Below are 26,301 nucleotides of genomic sequence, written 5' to 3'. Positions count from 1 at the left end.
TGGTCTCTGGATAAATGGGTTTGTCTAGTTTATTGTAATAGGTGGTGTCCAGCAGTTGTCTTTTACCTTCCCAGAGATATTGTGCCCTGTCCATGATGACAATAGAGCTCCCCTTATCAGCCGGCTTGATAATAATGTTCTTGTTGCCTGTTAATTCCTTGAGTGCTTTGGTTTCGTTAATACTCAAGTTAGGTTTGGACTTGTTCATGTAAAATGTTTTGTTGAAATAACCAAGATCCTCCTCAATAAGTGAGTTAACTTCTGGCGGCAAAGTGCCAGCAGGGGGCGCCCATTCTGATTCTGGCATGAAAGGTTTTGGTTTACCTGTTTTAGCTGTACCATCTTCCTTAAAATGAACAGCTAATTTGATTCTCCTATGGTATTTTTGTAAATCGTGTCTGATCTGCAGCATTGTGTCATTGTTTTTAGCTTTGCTGTGAGAGGGGATGAAGGTTAAACCCCTGTTTAACAAAGAACGCTGTGCGTCAGACAGTACAAAAGATCTGGACAAATTACAAACATTGTTATTAACAATGCTTCTATGCCCTTCCTGTCCTGGTAGGCTATCAGGGCTGCCTATTTTAACCAGGCAGACCAGAGGTCCCACATCCTGGCAGCCGTGAATCTGGTCCAATGGACCTTGTCTGGTTTAACCCTGAAAAAGGCAGCGTCCTGGGCAGGGATGAACCTGTTGAGCTGAGAGATGTGAATATTGAGATGTGTGAGCATGGCTTGCTCCCTGTGTGATAAGGAGGGAGAAAAGTTCACCACAGGAACAAAGATCTCAGCATTAGGACATTTAAGTTTGGCTACTTTAAGGGCAGTTTGCATTTCCTTAACCAAAGCCCTTTTGTCCTTCTGTGTTCTGTTGTTGATACCAAATGAGAGGACCAGTCTCTCTACCTGCTCCATTTGCCCAGATTTGAGGAACAGGCTGGTCACATGTCTCCACTTGGCTCCCGGAAAACTGTCCACCTGGATGTTGTTGCTACAGTCCCCTGTCACAGGTAGGTGTGCAACATTCGAGTCCCCCAGAACCACATATTTTTTTCTCAGGTTAAGTGACCAGTCTCGTGATTTTTTACCAGTGTTTGTGTGTCTGGTTGTGGCATTTACCTGAGATGAAGGTGATTCATCAGGCCCGGTGGTGGCGGTGGCTGCGGTGAGCGGTGGGTGAGTCGTTTGCTGGAAGGAAAGTTGCCTCTGTGCTCTTTTCCATCCGGCGACGGAGGGCGACAGGCGTAGGTTCCAGCAGTGGTGGAGCAGAAGCAGCAGGTAGTGGGTGTGAGCGCATCATTGCTTCATAAGCAAGGAATTCGTCTATGATGGTCTGTTCCTCTGCTGTCACGCCGCGGGGTCGAGGCGGAGACTCCATCACGACTGAAGGGGAGGATCCTGTTGTCCTCTGCGTGTACGTTTCCTCCTGGATGGATGATTTCCGCTGCCTTTGGGGAAGAGCCGGCGTCTGTGGAGTGCTGCGTGCCTGGGGTGATGGTGTGGGTGGTGCCGCTACAGCTGGAAAGAGAGGACGGCTGCTGTGTCGTTCCTCGTTGGATGCTGCAGGTGACCAGTCCCCTCTGGATGGTTCCGTCATCGTTGCCACTGTTGTCCTGTGGGGTGGTGGTGGTGGTGGTGAAGGTGGGGGGGGGGGGGGCCGGAAGAGGAGATTGTGATCTCACGGAGCCCCTGGGAGCGTAGGGAGAGGATGCATAAACGGAAAGTTCATCCTCACTCTGCCCCCTGTGTTGTTGGGAGTGCGGAGGGGGCGTGGTCTGCGTGGAGGACTCAAGAACAGATGTACGTTCATCAGGTTCACCATTTTCCGATGAGGGAGTTGCTGGTTCTTGTGAGTCCTTTTTCTCATCCGACATCAGGAAGACCTGCACCTCTTCCACCGATTCTGGTCTGAAACGTCTCCCCAAGTTCCTTCTGGCCCATTTAGTGGCTATTTCTAATGGAGCCAGTAGGTTTCCCCCAAGATCTTGCAAAGTGCGTTTTTCTGACTCCATCTGATCTTGGTAGTGTTGTCTAAGGATCAGCATGGTGGTGTAGGCCCACGATCTCGCATTACCATCTATTAATGTGGAAGTTCTGGTAGATGGAGCCGCGGGTTTGATGATCGTGGCCAAGTACGCGGTTATGTTTTGAATGCCGGGTGGGTTATTGTCCTTATCCGACACATTTTTAAGTGATGTGCTGCTTTAAGAAGTCTGTGCATGGTTCTGACCTTTATTGTGAAGTCTGGGTCATCAGATCTTTGTGGCGCCTCTGACCGGTTTCGGGTCTGTGCGCCCTGCTGCGCGTACTGTCCCTGTGGGGGTCGCCGAGCGCGTTTCTTTTGTCGGTTCCAACCCTGGGGTCCTTGGTTCTGGTACCGCTTATTGAAGCCCCTACTGCGGCTCCTGGAGGGTTGGAATGGACGCTGGGGGTAAGAGGGACCGTACCTGGCGGCTGACGCGTAAGACTTGCGTCTCTGGGGGTACCGCTGGGGGTACCGCTGGGGGTACTGCGACTGCCAGCTGCGGTCCTGTTGATAGCGAGGCCGTCGTTGCTGGGGAGTGTGGCGTCGTTGGAAACGTCCTCTATTCTGCTGGTTCCACTGAACGTCCCGTCGTCTTCCCCCTCGCTAGCGAACCTGTGTCCAGCCCGACTCCTCCTCCATCTCATCCGGTGGGAAATAGTCCCACGTCATTCCGGAGATGTTCGGTAGTTAAAAAACAGGTGCTAAACTAACTAACTGTGTAGCTAACTATCTAAAAAAAAACAAGTGGAATTAAATGAAAGAACCGAAAAACTGCGGCTTAAAATGTTGGCAACTGGCCATTTATTGAACAAACGTGAAAAAGTTAACTGGAACAAAGAAACAAAATATTTACAAAAAACAAGCTCAACGCTACGTTTCGACTCCTCAATGAGTCTTCATCAGGCTAAGAGCTTGTAAAAGCGCATAGAACCTTCTCTTGTTGTCGAAGCTCGGTCCAGAATGGCTGTCTCGTTCTGTTTCTGACCGGTTTCATCTAGCGCATACCAGTTAACAAGCATCAATTGGCTCTATTAGCACCTGTACTTATGTCCAATCAAATTGGACCATTCCAGAGCGCCGCTGGAGTGGTAGGACCATATTTAGAGTTCCGGTCCATACTCCCCCTAGTGTCCAAGAGAGCGCCTGGCACTTTTCACTAACAAGATTACATTTACAACATGTTATTACCGTAAAAAATAGATAAATACAGACACAACGTACATAACACTTTGCATTCATGTGTTATATGAAAACAAACCTTCTGTGGGGCATGATTTAAAAGAAATTCAAATTCCAAGACATGAGATTCCCCACACTGGCTTTACTCTATCTGACTGACTCCTTTCCCTGCTACATTTCTGATACACTCTTGCCCTCTAGTGGGCAAAACTGTGAACTACATGAGTCATCTGTAGCTGATTAGAAAATTAAGTTTAGGTGTGTCCTTTTAATCTGAACAATCCAACATCTGTGTGGGACTTGAGACCTGTCAACCAGGGGTGAAGGTTTGCTGGCTGGAAGAGGCAACTGATGGTAAGACTCAAAGGAATTTGTGTCAGATATTCCGGTTTTTAGTGTCCAATATTGGTTAAGGTTAGGACAATCTACTCCACTGTTTAGGGTTGGAATAGGGATTGGGGTTAGGTTAAATAATCCAATTTACTCCAAGTTTAGGGTTAGAACAGGGGTTGGGGTTAGGTTAATTAATCTAATCTACTCCACTATTTTAGGGTTAGAATAAGGATGGGGTTAGGATTAGATTAATCAATTTGTATTCTGAGTCTTACAAATACTGCCCTCCTCCATGTCCAGCAGACTCCCCCTGTTGGCAGAACTGGATGGGTGAGTGACCAACAGATAAAGTCAGGGAAGAGGTAAGTAATGTACAGAAGAACACTTGTTTCATTTCTACTCATTTTTTCATTTTCCAAAGAACTGTTGTGGAAATATTGCATCAGAGTATTAAATGGGAGGGCAGTGCCCCTCCAGAGGTCATCAGGAGGAACAAATCTGCAGCAGACAGGTTGCTGGAGGCCACTGGCCGGTTAGGAGTTGAAGAAAAGAAGTGCACAGACTCTCCTGCACTTAGTCCACCGGTGCAGATCTATCCCTCATTCAAACCTGTGGGAACAAGTGTGTCCAATCTGTAGATCCAGAGCCGTTCAGCTCTTTTCCGTTGTTTTGTGGACCAGTTTGGATCTGACTGTAGGATCGTGGCTGTGAGGGCTTGCCAGCCATGTTCAATAAAGTGTTTGACTACTGGTCGCTGTGTGTTATGGCTTTTTGTGATGTTGTGTCTGTGTTGTGTGAAGCGTGTTAAAATGCTATTTCCTGTTTCTCCCACATATCTCATTTTACAGATTTTGCACTGAATTAAATACACACAGTTTTTGGTTTTAGGGTTACCTGCTTGTGTGATGGGATGAACGGTTTTGTTAAACCTGTTTTGTATCCAGCGCAGTTGGTTAAAAAAATCACTTTGACCTTTGACCTTAGGTTGTTGTAGGGGTCTCAGCTTGGCCTGAACCAGAAAATCTTTCAGGTTTTGGTTCCGTCTGTAGGCCGCAATTACCCTGTGATTTTGCAGTAAGTTAGTCTCTGATTGGAATTTAGAAAAGTTTTGTTTGATTTTATGAATTAGTTTTCCTGCCGAGGGAGAATAAGTGGTGACCAGGGTCAGGGTTAGGGTTAGGGGAAAACTGTAATAAAAAGAGACCACCGCCTTCGGCGGTGGTCTCTTTGAGGCTCTGTCCATTCTGGGCACCACGGATCTGATAGTCCACCCCCCATAAGTTCTTCCTTGGGGTTCACAGGTGGTACAAGACACACACTTATTTGATTTTTCAGAGTGGTACAGTCTGACGAACCCGCCCTCTGGTTTGTGGTTTAGGGTCAGGATTCCGGTGAGCCAGGGTTAGTTGATGGGGTAGGGGGTGTAGGGGGGGTTGGATTGGGAACATCAGTTCCCACTGGTTAGGGTCAGGGCCAGGGGATGGGAAAGGTGGTAGAGAAAATAGTGGCTTCAGACCCCCACTAATTAGGGTAAGAGCCAGGGGTTGGGAGGGAGGCAGAGAAAATGAGGGAGGAAGGTGATGGCTTCAGACCCCCACTAATTAGGGTAAGAGCCAGGGGTTGGGAGAGGGGGCAGAGAAAGGTGATGGCTTCAGACCCCCACTAATTAGGGTAAGAGCCAGGGGTTGGGAGAGGGGGCAGAGAAAGGTGATGGCTTCAGACCCCCACTAATTAGGGTAAGAGCCAGGGGTCGGGAGGAGGATGGGGGGCTCAGGCCAGGAGTGATTAAACTGAGGTCGGGTGTAGGAGACAGTGTTAGGAGCTTGAAACAGGCCGAGGCTTAGCCTCATTAAGCCCTCCCGGGTGTGCTGTGTCCAGTCTCATTATCCAGAGTCTCTCTGCCCACTTCCGCTGCTGGGAAGTCCAGTCGGAGTTCGACTCCAGGACTGTGGCTGTAACAGATTGCCAACCATGTATAAGAAAGTGCTGGACCAAATGGGTGTTTGTCCCCTTCCTCCTCAGGATGTTGTATCTGTGTTGTGTGAATCTGACCAGGAGTGTGTTTTTGGTCTCTCCCACGTACATTTTTTGACACGTTTTGCATGTTATGAGATACACACAGTTAGAGGTGCGGGCGGTGCCTTTAGTCCGGGTTAAGTAAACTGTGTCTGAGAAAACGTTGTAAATCCACTGTTTGTGCTTAAAAAATTGCCCCAAATCCTTAGATTTAGTTCTGATTGTAGGTCTCAATTTAGCTTTAACTAGATAGTCTTTTAGATTTTTATTCCTCCTGTAGGCAGCCAGCACCTCATGGTCTGTGAGTATCTTAGTTGTCTGGACAAGAGTCTGAAAATTCTCTTTGACCCCTCTGATGTAGCCCAACATGTGTGGTGAATATGGCATAACAAGGGGTAATTGTGATGTAACCTTGATTGGTTTATCTTCCAAAAAGGTTCTGTTCACCTTTCTTAAAAAGGTGCGACAGTACCCTCTAGTGGATAAGGTGGAAAACAGGATTTTCTTTGCCTCCTGGAAATCACTCTGTTGTGTGCAGATTCTGTGGAACCTCAGTAGTTGTGACTTAATTATCCCAGCAAATGTGTGCTTGGGATGAAAGCTCGTTTTGTGGAGCAAAGCATGGGTGTCAGTGGGTTTAAAGAAGACTTTAACGTCCAGTGTGTGGGAGGAGCTGAAATCCTTCCCTTTAAATGTTGTTGTGTCCAAGAAATCCACTGATTCAGAGCTTGTTGTGGCCTTCAGTTTGATTGACTGATTGTGGCTGTTCAGAGTTGTCAGAAAATGTTCAAACTCCTGTCCCCCATGTGGCCAAACCCCCCAGACATCATCCAGAAATCTGTAATATGCTGATGGTTTCTTGTCACATTTTGTCATTGCAGTTGTTTCCCACTCTGCCATGAAAATATTGGCATAGGCTGGGGCAAATTTCTTTCCCATTGCTGTGCCCTTAATCTGTAAAAAGAATTCCCCATTGAATTCAAAGTCATTTCTCCTGAGATTAATCTCAAGTAGCTGTAAAAGCTCTTGATCTGGGCGTCTGCTATCTGGGTATTTGAGAAAAATTCTCTTAATTGCATCTAAACCCTCCTGAATATCAATATTTGTATATAGACTCTCCACATCCATTGTGAACAGAGTGGCTCCTTCTGGTATTTCCAAGTTTTTAATCTTGGCCACAAAATCATATGTGTCTTTGATGTATGATTCATGTTTCATGGATAAGGGATTGAGGTAAAAGTCCAAGAACTCGGCTGTGTAGTAAGTTTCACTGTCACAATCTGATGCAATCGGCCTCCCTGCAGGGATCTCATATGGTGTTGCCCATTTAACTGGATCTTTATGAATCTTGGGCAGCATATAAAATAATCTTTCCCTCGGTTGGGAGGAGCCCAGCAGGTAGGTATGTTGCTTTGTATCAATAAACCCCTTTTCCCTTAATCTATTGACAATTTGTCTTACCATAGGTCTGGTTTCTGGATAGATTGGTTTAGTGAGTTTAGAGTAATAAACTTCATCCCTTAATTGCCTGTACCCTTCTTTTAAATATTGGCTTTTGTCCAAGATTACTATGGCGCTCCCTTTGTCTGCTGGTTTTATGACTATTTCTGAATTATCCGCTAGTTCTTTGATCGCTCTTCTTTCCTCCAAACTAAGGTTACTGGTGGGTGGAGGCCTCTATGCTCTCTTTTTAATTCTGTCAGAATCAGAGCTAATTAGGTTTGCTGTTTCGGGCGGAAGTAGTCCCATCGCTGGTGTCCAATCAGATTTATTAGTAAATGGGTTTTTTGAACCTTTTAAACTGGGTTTGTTCTTATAGTATAGGGCTAATTTGACCCTTCTGTGGTAGTTTTGTAGTTCATATTTGCACTGAAACCAGATGTTCTTATTGAAATTTTGAGTTGGGATGAAGTTTATTCCTTTACTCAGCAGGGAGAGCTGTGCATCCGTTAAAACAAACCTTTTTGCTAGGTTAACAACTCCTTTATTAACCCCTCCCTTAAATGGGCTCATGGGGAGTTCTAGTTTAAGTATTGTAACCAACTGTGAAGGATTCTGTCAGCTGTAGGTGTAGACCAATGGATCTTATCCTTCACCCCATCCGTGACCACCTCTATTTCCCCAGCAGGAATATAATGACTCAGGGTAGAAATTTTGTCATTCAAACCTCTTAGAACCTCTTTTTCATTCTCAGACAAATCTGGTGAGAAATTCACCTGTGGCACCATGATCCGGGCCTCCGGGAATTTGGCGTGTGCTGTTGCCAGCGCTTGATCCACCTGGTCAAACAACCCCTTATTCTTCTTGCTTGGACACCTGTCATTAATACCAAACGAGAGAATTATATTTTGTACTCTGGTCTCTTTTGTGGCGTTCTGAAGGATGTCATTCACGTGTTGCCATCCTGCTCCAGGGAAGCTGTCAATTTGCAGTCCCTGGACGGGGATGGCATTTATTCTGTTGAGATTGGAGTCCCCCATGATGAGGTTCTGTTCTGCCACATGCAGAGACCAGATCTTCTTATTCTTGGCCGTGTGTGCTGTGGGTACACATGTGGATGGTTTCCCTGGATGATCGGGCCGGTCTGCAGCCGGGTCTCTGGTCTCCGAGTTACTCGTCTGCTTCTCTTCCTGGTTTCTCCTCTGGGTCTCGGTGTGCTCGATCTCCTCTCTTCTCGGCCTGTCCAACGAAGTCTCCTCCGGTAGCTGCCAATGGTCTTCTTTTGTTGACTTTTGGGTCAGACGTGGCCGGGCTCCCCCCTCGATTCTGGGTGGAAGAGCTGCTGCCCCCATCTCCGATGGGCCCTGTGGGAGCTTCCTGTCCATCTCTATGGCCCTGGTGAGCGAGGTCAGAGGGGAGTGTGGAGAAGGATACAGATCTTGGATGGTAGATGCCTCCCTCCAGCAGCCTTCAGGCGGTTTCTCCTCAACTTTGGGCTGCTGTATTGTCTGGGTGGCGTGTTCTTTTGTGCGGCGGTCGAAGGCCGCTTCCTCCTCCCTTTGTGGACCCCTACCCCGTTGGGCCCGTTCCGATGGCAAACACCAGTTTGAGCAGCCCTGGGTCGGTGTAGATGGCCGAACCGGGCTCTTTTGGTGGTTCTGGTCTGGTTGAGGGGTGGTGGCCCGTCTCCCCTCACCTTCTGTGGTTGGTGAGCTAGGCGTGGGCCTGCCCCGGTCTGCTGGTTCGTCCAGTCTGGCCACCATGAAGGCTTCTGCTTGTTCCAATGTGTTCCTGGTAAGCCTTCTACCCAGGTTCTTCCTAGCCCATTTCACGGCCACCTGAAATGGTGCTAGCCACTCTGGTTCTGGGTAACCCATCAGTATTTCCATCTCAGACTCCATAGTGTCCATATAGTGGTCTTTTAGGATCAATATAGTGGTATGAGCCCAGTTTTTGGCGTTCCCCGTGATCAAATTTGTGGTTCTAGCTGTGGGACCCGCAGGCTTAATGGAAATCATTAAATTGTTCATTGTCCTCTTCAGTGAGAGCGGATATTCATCACCTGTGATTTTACTTAGATGATGAATTGCTTTGATGGCGTTATGGATGTTGTGAACTTTATTTACAAAGTCCGGATCAGAGGATAATTCTGTATTATTTTGGGATCTGGAGCTCTGGTGTTTATTTCTAACCCACGGCCCACTGTTGTTTCTGCCCCAAAATGGCCGCCTCTGATCACCCGCGTGGTGGGTTCTATGGTTACCCTCCCAAGATGGCGCCTCTCCGTCCTTTCTTCTCTCTCTTCCACGTGCTCTCTCATAATGTGAGGCCGGTCGGTGGGTCCGGCGTTGTCCTCCCGAGGGAATCTCTCGGTTCTCCGTCCGGCCCTCTCTCGTGACGGAGGCATATGAGCGCCGTCTGGGGTACTCTGGTCCATCCGCCCACCTACCTCGGCCGGCCGCCTCCGGCGTCCGTCTTCGGCGCTTCCCCCGTTCCGCCGGTCCTCTGCGGCGGTTTCTCTGACGGCGGCCGTAGTGGATCGTGGTCCAACCTCCCACGTCCTCATCCTCATCATAAACATGTGGAGGCATGCTGTGCCTCTGAAAAACCTTTAAATCCCTTAGTTCCGTGTAAAACACTTTTTTTTAAAAAGAAGGAAAATTTGTTTTGTCATTTGGGCAAAAACGGCCCCTTTAATAAACAAACAAAATTCCTTATAAACAGAAATACGACAAAACTCAATACGTTTCGGTCATCATAGACCTTCATCAGTTAAGTTGTCGTGGCGTGTTTCTTGTGCGTCTTCAGCTGGTTAGCTTTTAAATCCGGTAAGATGCGCGGTTCTGCACCTCCACAGCCAATCAGAGAGCTCTTTCACCTTGTTGTCTAGCTCCCCATTGGTTCCTCCCGGTGTTGCATTCAGGCGCACAGGTGAAGTGTGTATTTACACGGAACATACATTTAAGTTGTCCAAAAGTCCTTAGATTTTTTTTTTTAATACGCTTTATTGACAACGCACAAAATACAATTACAAAAAAATAAACACAATGTCAGGGGGTTTCTATGGGAAAACAGAACAGTCAAACAAAGAATCACATGATATTGAACAGGGAACATAAGCTTATGGTTTTGGCAGCTTTCAAATTTTGAGAATGTTGTATGGTTTTTATATATTGTCTGGTTTCATTCAAAAAGCATTGAAAGGAAGGTTTTGCACTAGAAAATTTCGACTTATGTATATGAAATTTAGCTAATAATATCAATAAATTAATCAAATAAAATTCCTTTGCCCTGTGCTTGGGGTACTGAAAGAGACCAAATAATATTTCCTCATAACAAAGAGAGAACTCAGAAAAGATTAAGGAAACAACAAAAATCCTAAATTCTTGCCAGAAAAGATTTGTGTATGAGCATGACCAAAATAAATGAGAAATATCTTCCTCCACACAGTTACAAAATGTACAGTTAACATCAATGTCCTTTTTATAACGTATAAGAAAAGATCTGGTTGGGTAAAAACGATGAATAATTTTAAAAGATATTTCCTTTACTTTGTTATTTAATAGAAATTTTGATGGTAAGGTCCAAATCTTCTCCCATTCCAGGTTCTGGTATAAGTTATTCCAGTAGGCGACAACCGTTGGGGCACAAGTTCTGTCTTTTTGAAACAGAATTCGTATTTCACGGTTGTTTTTCCTCTTTGTAGCGGGGAAACACACCTGACCAACATAAGTAACAGTAGGATCCAGTGGTAAAGGGGTCAAATCATTAACAACATGATCTCTAAACAACATTAAGACCCCAGCAGGGATAGCATCAAACACTATGGCATACTCCTTTGGTGGAACAGGAAGACCATATGTATTCATAAATTCTGAGTAAGAGAGTAAACCTCCAACAGGATTTATAAGTTGTGCAACACTGTGAATCCCATTATCAAACCAGTTACTTAAAAACACAGACTTATGTTTGTATAAAATGTCTCTATTGTTCCAAATATAGTATCTATGTGGAGAAAAGTTGTGTTTATAGATCAATGACCAGGAAAGAAGCATTTGTTTATGAAAGTTGGATAGTATTAAAGGGATTTAATCGATATTGTAATTACAAAGTAAAAGGAAGTTAAGACCACCAATATTTGAAAAAATATAATTGGGAATAAAGTTCCAAATTGAGGTTGGGTTCCTGAAAAATTGTTTAATCCAGTTAATTTTAAACACATTATTTAAAGAGGAGAAATCCAGAAAGTTTACTCCACCATGTTGGTATGAGTTGGATAAAACTGATCTTTTAATGTAATGAATTCTATTCTTCCATATGAAGTTATAAAGAATTCTGTCAATATCTGCCAGGGTTTCTTTATTTACATCAAGAGACAAAGCAGCATAAGTTAGACGGGATAAGCCCTCTGCTTTTGTCAGTAAAACTCTCCCTTTAATAGATAAATCCCGCTGCAGCCAAGCATTTAGCTTACGTTGTGTTTTGTCCAAAATTTGAGTGAAATTAAGGGAGCACCTGGTGGATTGATTTTTATTAATGATGATACCAAGGTAATTGACGGACTCTTTCACTGGGATGCCAGCGATAGCTAGACTGCTACAATTTCTAAGGGCAAGCAGTTCACATTTGCCAATGTTTAGGTGGAGTCCTGAAGCTAAAGAAAAGGCATTAATTGTGTTAATAGCCATTTGCACCTGTGAAGCATTTTTTAAAAAGAGAGTGGTATCATCAGCAAGTTGACTAATGAATATTTCTTTATCCGCAATTGTTATACCTTTCAGAGGACTGCGTTTAATATAATCAGAAAGGAGTTGGGCACAGATGAGAAATAAGTATGGGGAGATGGGGCAGCCCTGCCTGATACCGCGGTTCAAGTTAAACCTAGGTGACGTACCTGCTTGTAGTTTGATGGAACAATTTGCATTTTTGTACATTGTTTTAATTTCATTCTGAAAATAAGAACCAAGGCCAAATTTGTCCAAAGCCTGAAAAATAAAACCATGCTCAATCGTATCAAACACTTTGCAAAAATCTACGAATAAGATAAAGCTATCATCCTCACACAAATCTGCATAATCAATTAGGTCAAGGACAAGTCTAATGTTATTGGATATGTGTCTGTTGGCCATAAAGCCAGACTGAGTTTCATCAATAATATCATTCAAAACAGCTTTCAGTCTTTTGGCAAAAATCTGAGCTAGGATCTTATAATCATTATTAAGGAGGCAAATTGGCCTCCAATTATCAATATAAGTGGGATCTTTCTTTGGCTTCGGGATTAGGGTTAACAGACCTTGTGATAAGGTGGGGGGAAGAGATTGATTTATAAGACTTTCAATGTAAACATTAAGAAGAAATGGAGCCAGTTGATCTGCAAAAGTAATGTAAAATTCAGAGGTTAAGCCATCGGTTCCTGGGGATTTATTAAGTTTAAGACGTCGAATAGCATGTAGCACTTCACTAATAGATATCGGCCTATCACAGAAACTCATCTGATCTTCTTTTACTGTACGCACATCAGGGATTTGATCCATAAAGTTCAGAGCAGCACTCTCATCAAACTCTGATTTGTATAAATCTTTATAAAAATTGGAGCAATAGGTGGAGACTTTTCGGGGGTCATCAGTTATAATACCATCAATATTAAGTCTCCGAACAGAACTGACTTTAGAGCGAGATTTCTCTAATTTAAAAAAATAGGATGAGTGTTGTTCACCTTCTTCTAACCATCTTCTCCTTGATCTCACAAAGGCTCCCTCTGCTTTCAGTTTATAAATATCATTTAACTTACTCTGTTGCAAAGCTAATTCAGTTTTATCTTCTTCAGATAGGTTCTCTGGTGGGATCTGAGTGAGAGCAGATATCCTAGTAATTACATTGATTTCTTCCTTTTTCCTTTGTTTTGCTGCAGACGAGCCATACTCTCTCAAATATTTAGCGGCTTCAAATTTAAAGAGTTCCCAATTTTGACAGTAGAGATGACTGATTTGGGCTTTATCCCAGAAATTTTTGATTAATGACAAAATATCTTCAATCACTTTTTCATGTTTTAGAAGGGAATTATTAAGTTTCCAGTAGCAGTTCCTACAAGTTTGGGCAGCATTAGCATTGAAAAAGACCTGAAGTGATACCGCTTTGTGATCCGTGAGTGGAGTTGGCATTATACTGGTTATAACAATATTCCTATTTAAGCAATCAGAGATTAACCAAAAGTCAATACGGGATTTCGAAGAGTTGGATTTGTTACTCCATGTAAATAGTCTGGCTTTAGGGTTTTTTACTCTCCAAATGTCTATTAAATGAAATTTTTGCATAAATGTATTTAAACAACAGGACAGAGAGTTATTTGAGCTAGGTGGCCATCTGTCCAGTGAAGGATCTGGAGCAGTGTTAAAATCACCTCCAACTAATAACAAGAGATTAGGGTATTTGGATAACCAGAACAAAATGCGTGTTTCAAGGGCATCCAATAAGAAGTCATTACCAGACTTAGAATTATAACCATACACGTTGGCAAGAAGAAGAAATGTACCATCAATGTTGATAATCATTAACACAAAGTGTCCTTCTGAGTCCATTTCAGAGTGCATAACGTTTCCATTAAATTTGTTCTTCAGAGTAATAACTCCTGCCGATCTTTCTGAACCATGTGAAAACCACAGGTCCTTGCCCTACTGTGTTTTCCAAAAAGCAGTATCCTTACTAACAGAATGTGATTCTTGAAAAAAAACAAAGTCAGTATTTTGTTGATTCGCAAACAAAAATAAAGCTTTTCGCTTAACAGTGTCTCTTAAACCCCTGACATTGAGAGAACAAAGTGATATAGACAGTGCGGCTTTAACACAAAATAATGAACAGTTTACTTCCCTTAGTTAACATGAAACTGGTATTAGCTTTTAACCTGAACCTCAAACGTACAAATAACTCCTTTGACATCTGTAAACTTATACCTCAAGGAGGGCAAGAAACCTCCATCAACGCAGCTGCAGCTTGATCCTCAGGCGAAGTGAGCGTTGGGTGCACCTCTTTCCCTTCAATGAACACACGGACCCCGGCAAAGTGAGCTCTTTTTCCTTCTTTCCTTGCAGCATCAATAAGAGGCCAAAGCTTCTCTCGAGTCTCTCTGTCGGCAGAGGACAGATCTTCAGAGAACCTCATGTAATTTTCTTTCAGAAAGGAGCAGTTTTTAGCTTTCCTCCAGATCAGGTCACGAGCTGATCTTGTCACAAAACGAATGATGACCAGCCTTGGTTTCTTCTGAGCTTCGATGTATCGGCCCAGGCGATGAACTACGTCAATGCTGTTTTTGAATCCTGCATGTGTTTCCCCGGCAACAGTGCAGCAGATGTCAAGTACTTTTCTGGTGATATCTTCTTGCTTTTGCTCAGGGACACCTGAGAGCCTGAGATTCCATCTCCGATGGTATCTTTCAACTTCGTTGACTTTCAGTTCTACTTGACACATTCTGCTGCTGTTTTTTTCACATGTAGCTTTAACTGTTTTGGTGACATTCTTCAAAGATTCTACTTCCAAGAACATGAAATCAATAGACTTCTTCATGGCCTCGATGTTAACAGTATTCTTGCTGATCATAGCCTCCAGATTATCTGAGCGCTCATTAATTAAAGCAGCAATGTTGTTTTGCACATCAGCAAGAGTTATATCACCTTTGTGTTTTTTACCATCTGGTCTGGCTGGAGTATCGGGGTCCGAGTCCGGCAGTGGCTTCAGTTCAGGACTTTTGCTGCGGTTGTAGTCATGGTCGGCAGTCACGGCATTCTTGGGGCTGGTATTTGAGCTAGCTACACCTGTGCTTCTCTCCATTTCCTTGGTTGCTCCTTTGGTTAGACTTTTAGATTTCATGGAAGTTTCTTTTTCCTTCCTTTTGCTACCCTGAGTTGTTGTAAACATTGCTGAGGTAACAGAGCTTCCCGCTGTTAGCTAAGCTAACACTTTGCAAAAAGGCTCGGGTCGCTAAAAAGTTCTTTGAAGTATGGTTCAGGAAGCTGTCACTTAGACGTGTCACAAACGTGTACTGAATAAGTAGTCAGTAGGATAACTCACTTGTGATTCAGATAAAAAACGAAGGCTGAAAGGGAAGTAAAACTGCAAAATCGTGCTTAGCCACGGAGCGGAGCGTCTACCTCGGTCGCCATCTTGGCCCTCCACACCCCCAAAAGTCCTTAGATACATCAGTTTAAAATTAATACATCGTGTCAACAGTTGCTAGGAGTTGTAACTAGCGAATCCATATTGTCAAATCATCCCAGATTTAAATCAATTTAAAAAAAAAACAGTCACGTTCCGGTATTTCCGGTCCCACAGGAAGTACATGCATGTTCATCTTTTCAGCTTGACATGATTAAACATACCTTCAAAATAAAACCACATTCCGGCATTTCCGGTCAAACAGGAAGTCTGTTCATGTTCATCTTTCTGGATGGACTATGATAAACAGACCTTAAAAAATAAAACTACGTTCCGGCATTTCCGGTCCAACAGGAAATACATCCTGTTCATCCTTTCAACTTGACTATGTACATTCGTTTATTCTCCTCTTTTCTCTTGTTGTTTAGTCCATAATTTATTAGTTTTTGTTAACCCTGTTTTGTTCATGAGTTTCCCTTCACCTAGATAAGATCTTCTTGTTTTTAAAAAAAAGTTTTATAAATGTTATGAATTGTCTAGGAGTATTCTTTTTCTTTAATTTAGAAACTTTAATAATAAAGTAGTTTATTTGGTTAATGTCAGTTAACTCCTTGTTTCGGATGCATCCTGGTCTCCCCACTTAAGTTACTCACTCATAACCATCTAATTCCAGTTCAAAACAGTGTTCCACCTTGCATTCCATCTGGCCCTAGTTTCATCCTATTGGGGAGGCTTTCCATCAGCCGGGTCACCACAGAGGCACGCGCAGGTTAGGGGAAAACTGTAATAAAAAGAGGCCACCGCCGAAGGCGGTGGTCTCTTTGAGGCTCTGTCCATTCTGGGCACCACGGATCTGATAGTCCACCCCCCATAAGTTCTTCCTTGGGGTTCACAGGTGGTACAAGACACACACTTATTTGATTTTTCAGAGTGGTACAGTCTGACGAACCCGCCCTCTGGTTTGTGGTTAGGGTTAGGATTCCGGTGAGCCAGGGTTAGTTGATGGGGTAGGGGGTGTAGGGGGGGTTGGATTGGGAACATCAGTTCCCACTGGTTAGGGTCAGGGCCAGGGGATGGGAAAGGTGGTAGAGAAAATAGTGGCTTCAGACCCCCACTAATTAGGGTAAGAGCCAGGGGTTGGGAGAGGGGGCAGAGAAAGGTGATGGCTTCAGACCCCCACTAATTAGAGTAAGAGCCAGGGGTTGGGAGAGGGGGCAGAGAAAGGTGATGGCTTCAGACCCCCACTAATTAGGGTAAGAGCCAGGGGTTGGGAGAGGGGGCAGAGAAAGGTGATGGCTTCTGTTAGGTAATTTGATTTTATCCCATATTACCTTAAAGGACGACACACCCTTTGATAGAGAGAGTAAATTGATTATTTGTAATGTCCATGTGTGTAGCTCAACCAGGCCCCATTCTGCTTCAGCCTCAAAGCTTTATCCTCACCTGCTCTGTATACCTGCATTCTGCAATTATCTGGTAGATAATACTTAACCTCCATAACCCTGGAACCTGAAATAAACCCACATGACAACAAGGAAGACATTTTACCCTGAGTCTCCAAATGCATGGAGAGTTAACGCAGAGAAACCTCCTCCGAGGCTTCCCCCACGTCACTCCCCTGTGCTCCCAGTTCTTCAGGGGCTTTATTCACCAAATGGATGGGGGGAGAAGGCGGACCTTCTCAAGTTACAGAGTTCTCTCAATTAACATCTTTGCTCAACCTTTTTATGAACATACCAACACAGAGATTCATGATGTGTAATGGGCATCTTTTAGGTCTCAAAAAGGTACATTTATAAAAATACCCAACATTCCCTCCTGATGTGACTTTTTGAGCAATAAAAGATTAAACCAATAAAACAACATTAACATGAAATTAGGAAACACCTAACCTGGAATTTGAAATGACCAATTAATCAATCAGATTTTAGTTCAACATTAAACCAGACATCAAACCCAATTTTATCCTGTATTTCTAGCTTTATTAATTTATCCCCTGAATGCTACCTTTGAGCAATGATTATCCTGTCAACAAAACCCGGAGCAAGAGTTAAAACCTGGAATTAGGAATGAATAAACTAGACACCAAAACCCACATAATAATCTTGAGCTCCTAGCTTTATTAAAGTAACCCATATCATTTGTCATCAAACACTTGTGGATCTTCTGCTCCACATCCGTCGTTACCTCCTGAGCTGCAATCGATCGCTTGTAGGACTGAACAGGTGTCACAGGTTTTGAGTTTTCTGTGGCTGGCTGACCTGTTCTGGTTCCCTCCTGAAGTTGGTGTTTGACCTCTGCACCTCATCTCCAGTTCAAGTGTGATATCTCGGTCACAGACTGTGCTCTCAGCTTTGCGTCGTCCCGCTGACGTGTCGACGCAGGTCACTTCCTGAGAGAGCTGACTGGCCCACAGCGGGTTTTTGTGGTTTTACATCAGCTCACAGGTTGGTACCGGTTTCAGCTAACTGATCCACTTGGTTTGTGGTTTAACATTAGCTCAGCCGGTGACGGTGGTTTGTGTCACTTCCGTCTTGGACTGCAAGTCAGCAGTTTAGCCATGTCTTTCGTGCTTCCTCCATCTTGGATTGTAGGCTCCACTTCCTTCTGAACACACCTACAAGTCACAAACGCTTCAAAGACCCACAGCAGGATGCCACAGAGACAGACCAATTTGCATTCAGTTAGATATGCGTTCAACTTCCACAGCTGCTTGCCCAAAGGAACTCAGATCCACTGAAGTCTTCTCCTGAGTCTGCTATTCCTGCATTCGGAGAGTATCAGGACATGACATAGCAATCATATTGTGTTGTAATCACAATACCTTCCTGGTTGTTGAGGGTCAATGGGGCACAAAGCGTCTTGTGTCCGATCTGTGTCCTTTGATGTTTTCTGCAGGAACCAATGCAGCCAGCCACTGATCTTTATCACCTGTTAATCGAGTTGCCATCATCACATCACAGCAGGACACAAATCAAGGAGTCTCCCAGCCTGTCTTTGCCTAGGGAACAATTCGCATTTAGGAAAACAGTGTACCCAAAAGTTGTGCTGCCTAATTGTTTAAATTGATAAACATTGATGTCTGGTTTAGCATGAAACTAGTCAGATATGGTCTGTCCTAAATTATCACAAACAAAATAAAACACATCCAAATTCTTTAAAACTAGCTTGTCTCAAAAGGAGTTTATCAGAGATTCTATCACACTAAGGCGGAGTTAACACACTCACGTCACAGAGGCTTCAAAGGGTTTTTCACAAAAGGGTGCCACAAGAGACTTCCAGTCTAGCTTGATTTAGCTGCTTAGGCTCACACATTTGCATTCAGGCAAGAGGCATTCTAATTTAAATGAACTAGCCCGTCTCCACCTTGTAAGGTAATCAAAAGGGTTAAAACACCACTTTATCAGTTACACCACCCCCTCCTGTGGAGGTAGGCGTCTCACACATTTACAGGATCTAAGTTAATCAAAAGGAAGTTACTCAGATTTATTAAACCTTATAACCCAAACAGAAAATAAATGATGGTAATAGCTCAAATGTTGAAATAGTTACAAAACAGCCTTACTGTTGAGTAAAATAACATACTACGATCAGCATTATGGTCTGTAGGGGCTGAGTTGATGTTTACATTTCAAACAAGATTTGCATAGAAATAGCATACAGGAAAAATCTAGCACCGTGTTGATTCAATCATGTTATTAAATTAAATCTATCAATGGTCGATAAGACACATTTAACGGGAAGTTTTTACGGTTCATAAAAAATCTAAACACCCTCCTGTAAAGCCAGTCTTATGGCAGAAACACCAAGTTTAACATGATTTAGTCATATGATAAAATGCTGAGATAAAAAACTGTTACTGCATAGTGTAGAATTCTATTTACCTAAGATCATAACCCACTAAAGTAAAACTGAAAAGTTGTATTTTTAATCTTGGTTCATGAGCAAAAGGTATCGTCGGATCCAGAGTAGCTGCTGCACAGCTAATCTACCAGAGCTATAAGCAAAGAGTCTGTCATTTTAAAATGGCATAAGCTAGTTATAAGGTTATGTGCCTCTTAAAACACAAAATCATGAATTTTCCCTTCTAATTCTGTAATTTGGGGTCAAATTCCTCAATAAATGATTAGGGGAACTACTTAAGTCTAACTACATGATCTTTTAGAAAGAGTATTTATTTATTTTAATAAAATAATAAAAGGCCTGTAGACCAGAATATCTAATTTAACTTGAGGCAATCGCGTGAATCATCTCCATCTTATTTGGGCAACCATTCAGCCTGTGAAGCTGAAGGAGTTAGAGGATGGATGTCTTTATCCCTGCTTAACTGTATTTCCTTAACATTCTATCTATGTAAGTCATTTTGTTTACTAGTTCAGTACGAGTTATCATGCAGATAAAAGCAATGACTTTTTCAGATAGTATTTAGTTAATCATCACACCTCAAACATTTCTTTAAAACTTCCTTTTTGCCTTCTCTCTTTTCCTCAACCATTTCTTTAAACTGTCTATTTGCCTTCTCTCTTTTCCTCAACCATTTCTTTAATTCTGTCTTTTCTCCATCTGTCTGCTTTTTTCCTTAACCTTCTCTGCTAACCTCTCATTTCTTCCTAACCAAACCATCAAACAGTTAGTGGCCTGCAGCCTTATCAAAACCATCCCCCATAACACTTCGTTGTCTCTTCATACACCCCCTCAAACCTTCACCCCTCCTTTTCCTTTCTTCTATTTCTCCAGCTTCTCTTAGGAACCACATACACACACACACCTGAGCCTTCTGACCCACACTTACACATCACAGGATGTTAGTGTTATTCATACATGTACAGAATAAAGAACAAGACAACACAGAACAAAACAGAAACATAGAACATAGACCATCTAGAATCTGCAGGTTTCACACAGAACAAACTAGGCTCAAAGCCTCAGTCACACACATTGTCATGTAATGGGACCTTTCATTCATTCAGAGATCTTGGCCGAGATACACACATTCAGGCTTCAGAACTTCGGCCCAAAACTTCTCTCACACTCACACACACACAGAAACTGACCTGCAGGCTTTCACTCACACACATTCAGAACTTGGACACAACCCCCCCAGATCAGACCAGATCCGGTTAGGCCCAAAACCTTTACTCATACACAGATGGAGCAAAACTCTTGTCAGAAATTAACATGCCAGTCCTCAGCGTCACATTTCAACAATACACAACACGGAAACCGGCAAGTCCACCCACAAAAATGGAACGCAGCCCCATGGCACCAGAAAAATCACAACACAAATAACACAGACCGGGAATTTTAGACCGATTTAAGATCTTTTAAGCCAATCAAATTTTGTGTACCTTGTTGCACCATAAAATATTTAAACAATTCCCTGCGGCAGTGTGATTTCAGCATCAAACCACTCCAATCGACACCAGCACTTACATGCTGCGTGTATTAACCATCCGCGGCTGCTTTAATGCAGCGCTGGTTTAGCAACAGTTTTAGGTGCACCTGAACATTCACCTGTAATTACTACCCACAGCTCTGCGGGACGCCCTGTGCACGCAGACACAAGACTTATTAAAACCTCCTCTTCAAGGCAGGAATACAGCCCGGTTCACGTTTCAATGCAACCCCACGGTTTACATGTGCAACCCCTAGCTGGACACAAAAACGTCTTTTTGTGCGTGAATGTCAGTCACCACCATCAATCTTACATCACACTGCCAACGGTTAAAAACAAAAAGTGCAATTAATTTTTACTCACCCAGTGTGCTATTCAGCTGCCAGACTGCGAAGCGAACTCCCACCGGAACTCTGCTCTCCAGAGCTCACCAGAGCTGATCCACAGTCTCCCCTTACCAGAAACAGACTCAAACCAATTTTAGCCAAAACAATCTCACACGTCTTTTTCCGGTCATCAACTTTCTCATACACTCAAGAGGTTCACACACACACACGGCCGCAACTGGCCCTCCTCAATCAACTCAAACCACACTGCCAGTGGTTAAAGAAACAGACACAAATTACTGAATTAGCTTAATGAATTAATGAATTAACCTACTCTCCGTGGTAATTTCGTCCTGAGTTCGGGAAGGCGAGAGCTTGAATGGGAATCTGCCTGCAAGGCTAAAAAGCCGGCCGGTGAAACAATTTTAGTTCCCCGGGCTTTGATGAGGTAAGTGGCGCCTGTACGGCTCCCCGAAGCCAGCTTCCCATCGACGGCTCTGCCTTGCCCGCATTCTCCACCACTTGTTAGGTAATTTGATTTTATCCCATATTACCTTAAAGGACGACACACCCTTTGATAGAGAGAGAGAGTAAATTGATTATTTGTAATGTCCATGTGTGTAGCTCAACCAGGCCCCATTCTGCTTCAGCCTCAAAGCTTTATCCTCACCTGCTCTGTATACCTGCATTCTGCAATTATCTGGTAGATAATACTTAACCTCCATAACCCTGGAACCTGAAATAAACCCACATGACAACAAGGAAGACATTTTACCCTGAGTCTCCAAATGCATGGAGAGTTAACGCAGAGAAACCTCCTCCGAGACTTCCCCCACGTCACTCCCCTGTGCTCCCAGTTCTTCAGGGGCTTTATTCACCAAATGGATGGGGGGAGAAGGCGGACCTTCTCAAGTTACAGAGTTCTCTCAATTAACATCTTTGCTCAACCTTTTTATGAACATACCAACACAGAGATTCATGATGTGTAATGGGCATCTTTTAGGTCTCAAAAAGGTACATTTATAAAAATACCCAACAGCTTCAGACCCCCACTAATTAGGGTAAGAGCCAGGGGTCGGGAGGAGGATGGGGGGCTCAGGCCAGGAGTGATTAAACTGAGGTCGGGTGTAGGAGACAGTGTTAGGAGCTTGAAACAGCCCGAGGCTTAGCCTCATTAAGCCCTCCCGGGTGTGCTGTGTCCAGTCTCATTATCCAGAGTCTCTCTGCCCACTTCCGCTGCTGGGAAGTCCAGTCGGAGTTCGACTCCAGGACTGTGGCTGTAACAGATTGCCAACCATGTATAAGAAAGTGCTGGACCAAATGGGTGTTTGTCCCCTTCCTCCTCAGGATGTTGTATCTGTGTTGTGTGAATCTGACCAGGAGTGTATTTTTGATCTCTCCCACGTACATTTTTTGACACGTTTTGCATGTTATGAGATACACACAGTTAGAGGTGCGGGCGGTGCCTTTAGTCCGGGTTAAGTAAACTGTGTCTGAGAAAACGTTGTAAATTCACTGTTTGTGCTTAAAAAATTGCCCCAAATCCTTAGATTTAGTTCTGATTGTAGGTCTCAATTTAGCTTTAACTAGATAGTCTTTTAGATTTTTATTCCTCCTGTAGGCAGCCAGCACCTCATGGTCTGTGAGTATCTTAGTTGTCTGGACAAGAGTCTGAAAATTCTCTTTGACCCCTCTGATGTAGCCCAACATGTGTGGTGAATATGGCATAACAAGGGGTAATTGTGATGTAACCTTGATTGGTTTATCTTCCAAAAAGGTTCTGTTCACCTTTCTTAAAAAGGTGCGACAGTACCCTCTAGTGGATAAAGTGGAAAACAGGATTTTCTTTGCCTCCTGGAAATCACTCTGTTGTGTGCAGATTCTGTGGAACCTCAGTAGTTGTGACTTAATTATCCCAGCAAATGTGTGCTTGGGATGAAAGCTCGTTTTGTGGAGCAAAGCATGGGTGTCAGTGGGTTTAAAGAAGACTTTAACGTCCAGTGTGTGGGAGGAGCTGAAATCCTTCCCTTTAAATGTTGTTGTGTCCAAGAAATCCACTGATTCAGAGCTTGTTGTGGCCTTCAGTTTGATTGACTGATTGTGGCTGTTCAGAGTTGTCAGAAAATGTTCAAACTCCTGTCCCCCATGTGGCCAAACCCCCCAGACATCATCCAGAAATCTGTAATATGCTGATGGTTTCTTGTCACATTTTGTCATTGCAGTTGTTTCCCACTATGCCATGAAAATATTGGCATAGGCTGGGGCAAATTTCTTTCCCATTGCTGTGCCCTTAATCTGTAAAAAGAATTCCCCATTGAATTCAAAGTCATTTCTCCTGAGATTAATCTCAAGTAGCTGTAAAAGCTCTTGATCTGGGCGTCTGCTATCTGGGTATTTGAGAAAAATTCTCTTAATTGCATCTAAACCCTCCTGAATATCAATATTTGTATATAGACTCTCCACATCCATTGTGAACAGAGTGGCTCCTTCTGGTATTTCCAAGTTTTTAATCTTGGCCACAAAATCATATGTGTCTTTGATGTATGATTCATGTTTCATGGATAAGGGATTGAGGTAAAAGTCCAAGAACTCGGCTGTGTAGTAAGTTTCACTGTCACAATCTGATGCAATCGGCCTCCCTGCAGGGATCTCATATGGTGTTGCCCATTTAACTGGATCTTTATGAATCTTGGGCAGCATATAAAATAATCTTTCCCTCGGTTGGGAGGAGCCCAGCAGGTAGGTATGTTGCTTTGTATCAATAAACCCCTTTTCCCTTAATCTATTGACAATTTGTCTTACCATAGGTCTGGTTTCTGGATAGATTGGTTTAGTGAGTTTAGAGTAATAAACTTCATCCCTTAATTGCCTGTACCCTTCTTTTAAATATTGGCTTTTGTCCAAGATTACTATGGCGCTCCCTTTGTCTGCTGGTTTTATGACTATTTCTGAATTATCCGCTAGTTCTTTGATCGCTCTTCTTTCCTCCAAACTAAGGTTACTGGTGGGTGGAGGCCTATATGCTCTCTTTTTAATTCTGTCAGAATCAGAGCTAATTAGGTTTGCTGTTTCGGGCGGAAGTAGTCCCATCGCTGGTGTCCAATCAGATTTATTAGTAAATGGGTTTTTTGAACCTTTTAAACTGGGTTTGTTCTTATAGTATAGGGCTAATTTGACCCTTCTGTGGTAGTTTTGTAGTTCATATTTGCACTGAAACCAGATGTTCTTATTGAAATTTTGAGTTGGGATGAAGTTTATTCCTTTACTCAGCAGGGAGAGCTGTGCATCCGTTAAAACAAACCTTTTTGCTAGGTTAACAACTCCTTTATTAACCCCTCCCTTAAATGGGCTCATGGGGAGTTCTAGTTTAAGTATTGTAACCAACTGTGAAGGATTCTGTCAGCTGTAGGTGTAGACCAATGGATCTTATCCTTCACCCCATCCGTGACCACCTCTATTTCCCCAGCAGGAATATAATGACTCAGGGTAGAAATTTTGTCATTCAAACCTCTTAGAACCTCTTTTTCATTCTCAGACAAATCTGGTGAGAAATTCACCTGTGGCACCATGATCCGGGCCTCCGGGAATTTGGCGTGTGCTGTTGCCAGCGCTTGATCCACCTGGTCAAACAACCCCTTATTCTTCTTGCTTGGACACCTGTCATTAATACCAAACGAGAGAATTATATTTTGTACTCTGGTCTCTTTTGTGGCGTTCTGAAGGATGTCATTCACGTGTTGCCATCCTGCTCCAGGGAAGCTGTCAATTTGCAGTCCCTGGACGGGGATGGCATTTATTCTGTTGAGATTGGAGTCCCCCATGATGAGGTTCTGTTCTGCCACATGCAGAGACCAGATCTTCTTATTCTTGGCCGTGTGTGCTGTGGGTACACATGTGGATGGTTTCCCTGGATGATCGGGCCGGTCTGCAGCCGGGTCTCTGGTCTCCGAGTTACTCGTCTGCTTCTCTTCCTGGTTTCTCCTCTGGGTCTCGGTGTGCTCGATCTCCTCTCTTCTCGGCCTGTCCAACGAAGTCTCCTCCGGTAGCTGCCAATGGTCTTCTTTTGTTGACTTTTGGGTCAGACGTGGCCGGGCTCCCCCCTCGATTCTGGGTGGAAGAGCTGCTGCCCCCATCTCCGATGGGCCCTGTGGGAGCTTCCTGTCCATCTCTATGGCCCTGGTGAGCGAGGTCAGAGGGGAGTGTGGAGAAGGATACAGATCTTGGATGGTAGATGCCTCCCTCCAGCAGCCTTCAGGCGGTTTCTCCTCAACTTTGGGCTGCTGTATTGTCTGGGTGGCGTGTTCTTTTGTGCGGCGGTCGAAGGCCGCTTCCTCCTCCCTTTGTGGACCCCTACCCCGTTGGGCCCGTTCCGATGGCAAACACCAGTTTGAGCAGCCCTGGGTCGGTGTAGATGGCCGAACCGGGCTCTTTTGGTGGTTCTGGTCTGGTTGAGGGGTGGTGGCCCGTCTCCCCTCACCTTCTGTGGTTGGTGAGCTAGGCGTGGGCCTGCCCCGGTCTGCTGGTTCGTCCAGTCTGGCCACCATGAAGGCTTCTGCTTGTTCCAATGTGTTCCTGGTAAGCCTTCTACCCAGGTTCTTCCTAGCCCATTTCACGGCCACCTGAAATGGTGCTAGCCACTCTGGTTCTGGGTAACCCATCAGTATTTCCATCTCAGACTCCATAGTGTCCATATAGTGGTCTTTTAGGATCAATATAGTGGTATGAGCCCAGTTTTTGGCGTTCCCCGTGATCAAATTTGTGGTTCTAGCTGTGGGACCCGCAGGCTTAATGGAAATCATTAAATTGTTCATTGTCCTCTTCAGTGAGAGCGGATATTCATCACCTGTGATTTTACTTAGATGATGAATTGCTTTGATGGCGTTATGGATGTTGTGAACTTTATTTACAAAGTCCGGATCAGAGGATAATTCTGTATTATTTTGGGATCTGGAGCTCTGGTGTTTATTTCTAACCCACGGCCCACTGTTGTTTCTGCCCCAAAATGGCCGCCTCTGATCACCCGCGTGGTGGGTTCTATGGTTACCCTCCCAAGATGGCGCCTCTCCGTCCTTTCTTCTCTCTCTTCCACGTGCTCTCTCATAATGTGAGGCCGGTCGGTGGGTCCGGCGTTGTCCTCCCGAGGGAATCTCTCGGTTCTCCGTCCGGCCCTCTCTCGTGACGGAGGCATATGAGCGCCGTCTGGGGTACTCTGGTCCATCCGCCCACCTACCTCGGCCGGCCGCCTCCGGCGTCCGTCTTCGGCGCTTCCCCCGTTCCGCCGGTCCTCTGCGGCGGTTTCTCTGACGGCGGCCGTAGTGGATCGTGGTCCAACCTCCCACGTCCTCATCCTCATCATAAACATGTGGAGGCATGCTGTGCCTCTGAAAAACCTTTAAATCCCTTAGTTCCGTGTAAAACACTTTTTTTTAAAAAGAAGGAAA

This window comes from Nothobranchius furzeri, chromosome 12 (assembly GCF_043380555.1).
Source record: "Nothobranchius furzeri strain GRZ-AD chromosome 12, NfurGRZ-RIMD1, whole genome shotgun sequence".
In the NCBI taxonomy this organism is placed as follows: Eukaryota; Metazoa; Chordata; class Actinopteri; order Cyprinodontiformes; family Nothobranchiidae; genus Nothobranchius; species Nothobranchius furzeri.
Note: the sequence above shows the minus strand (reverse complement) of the source record.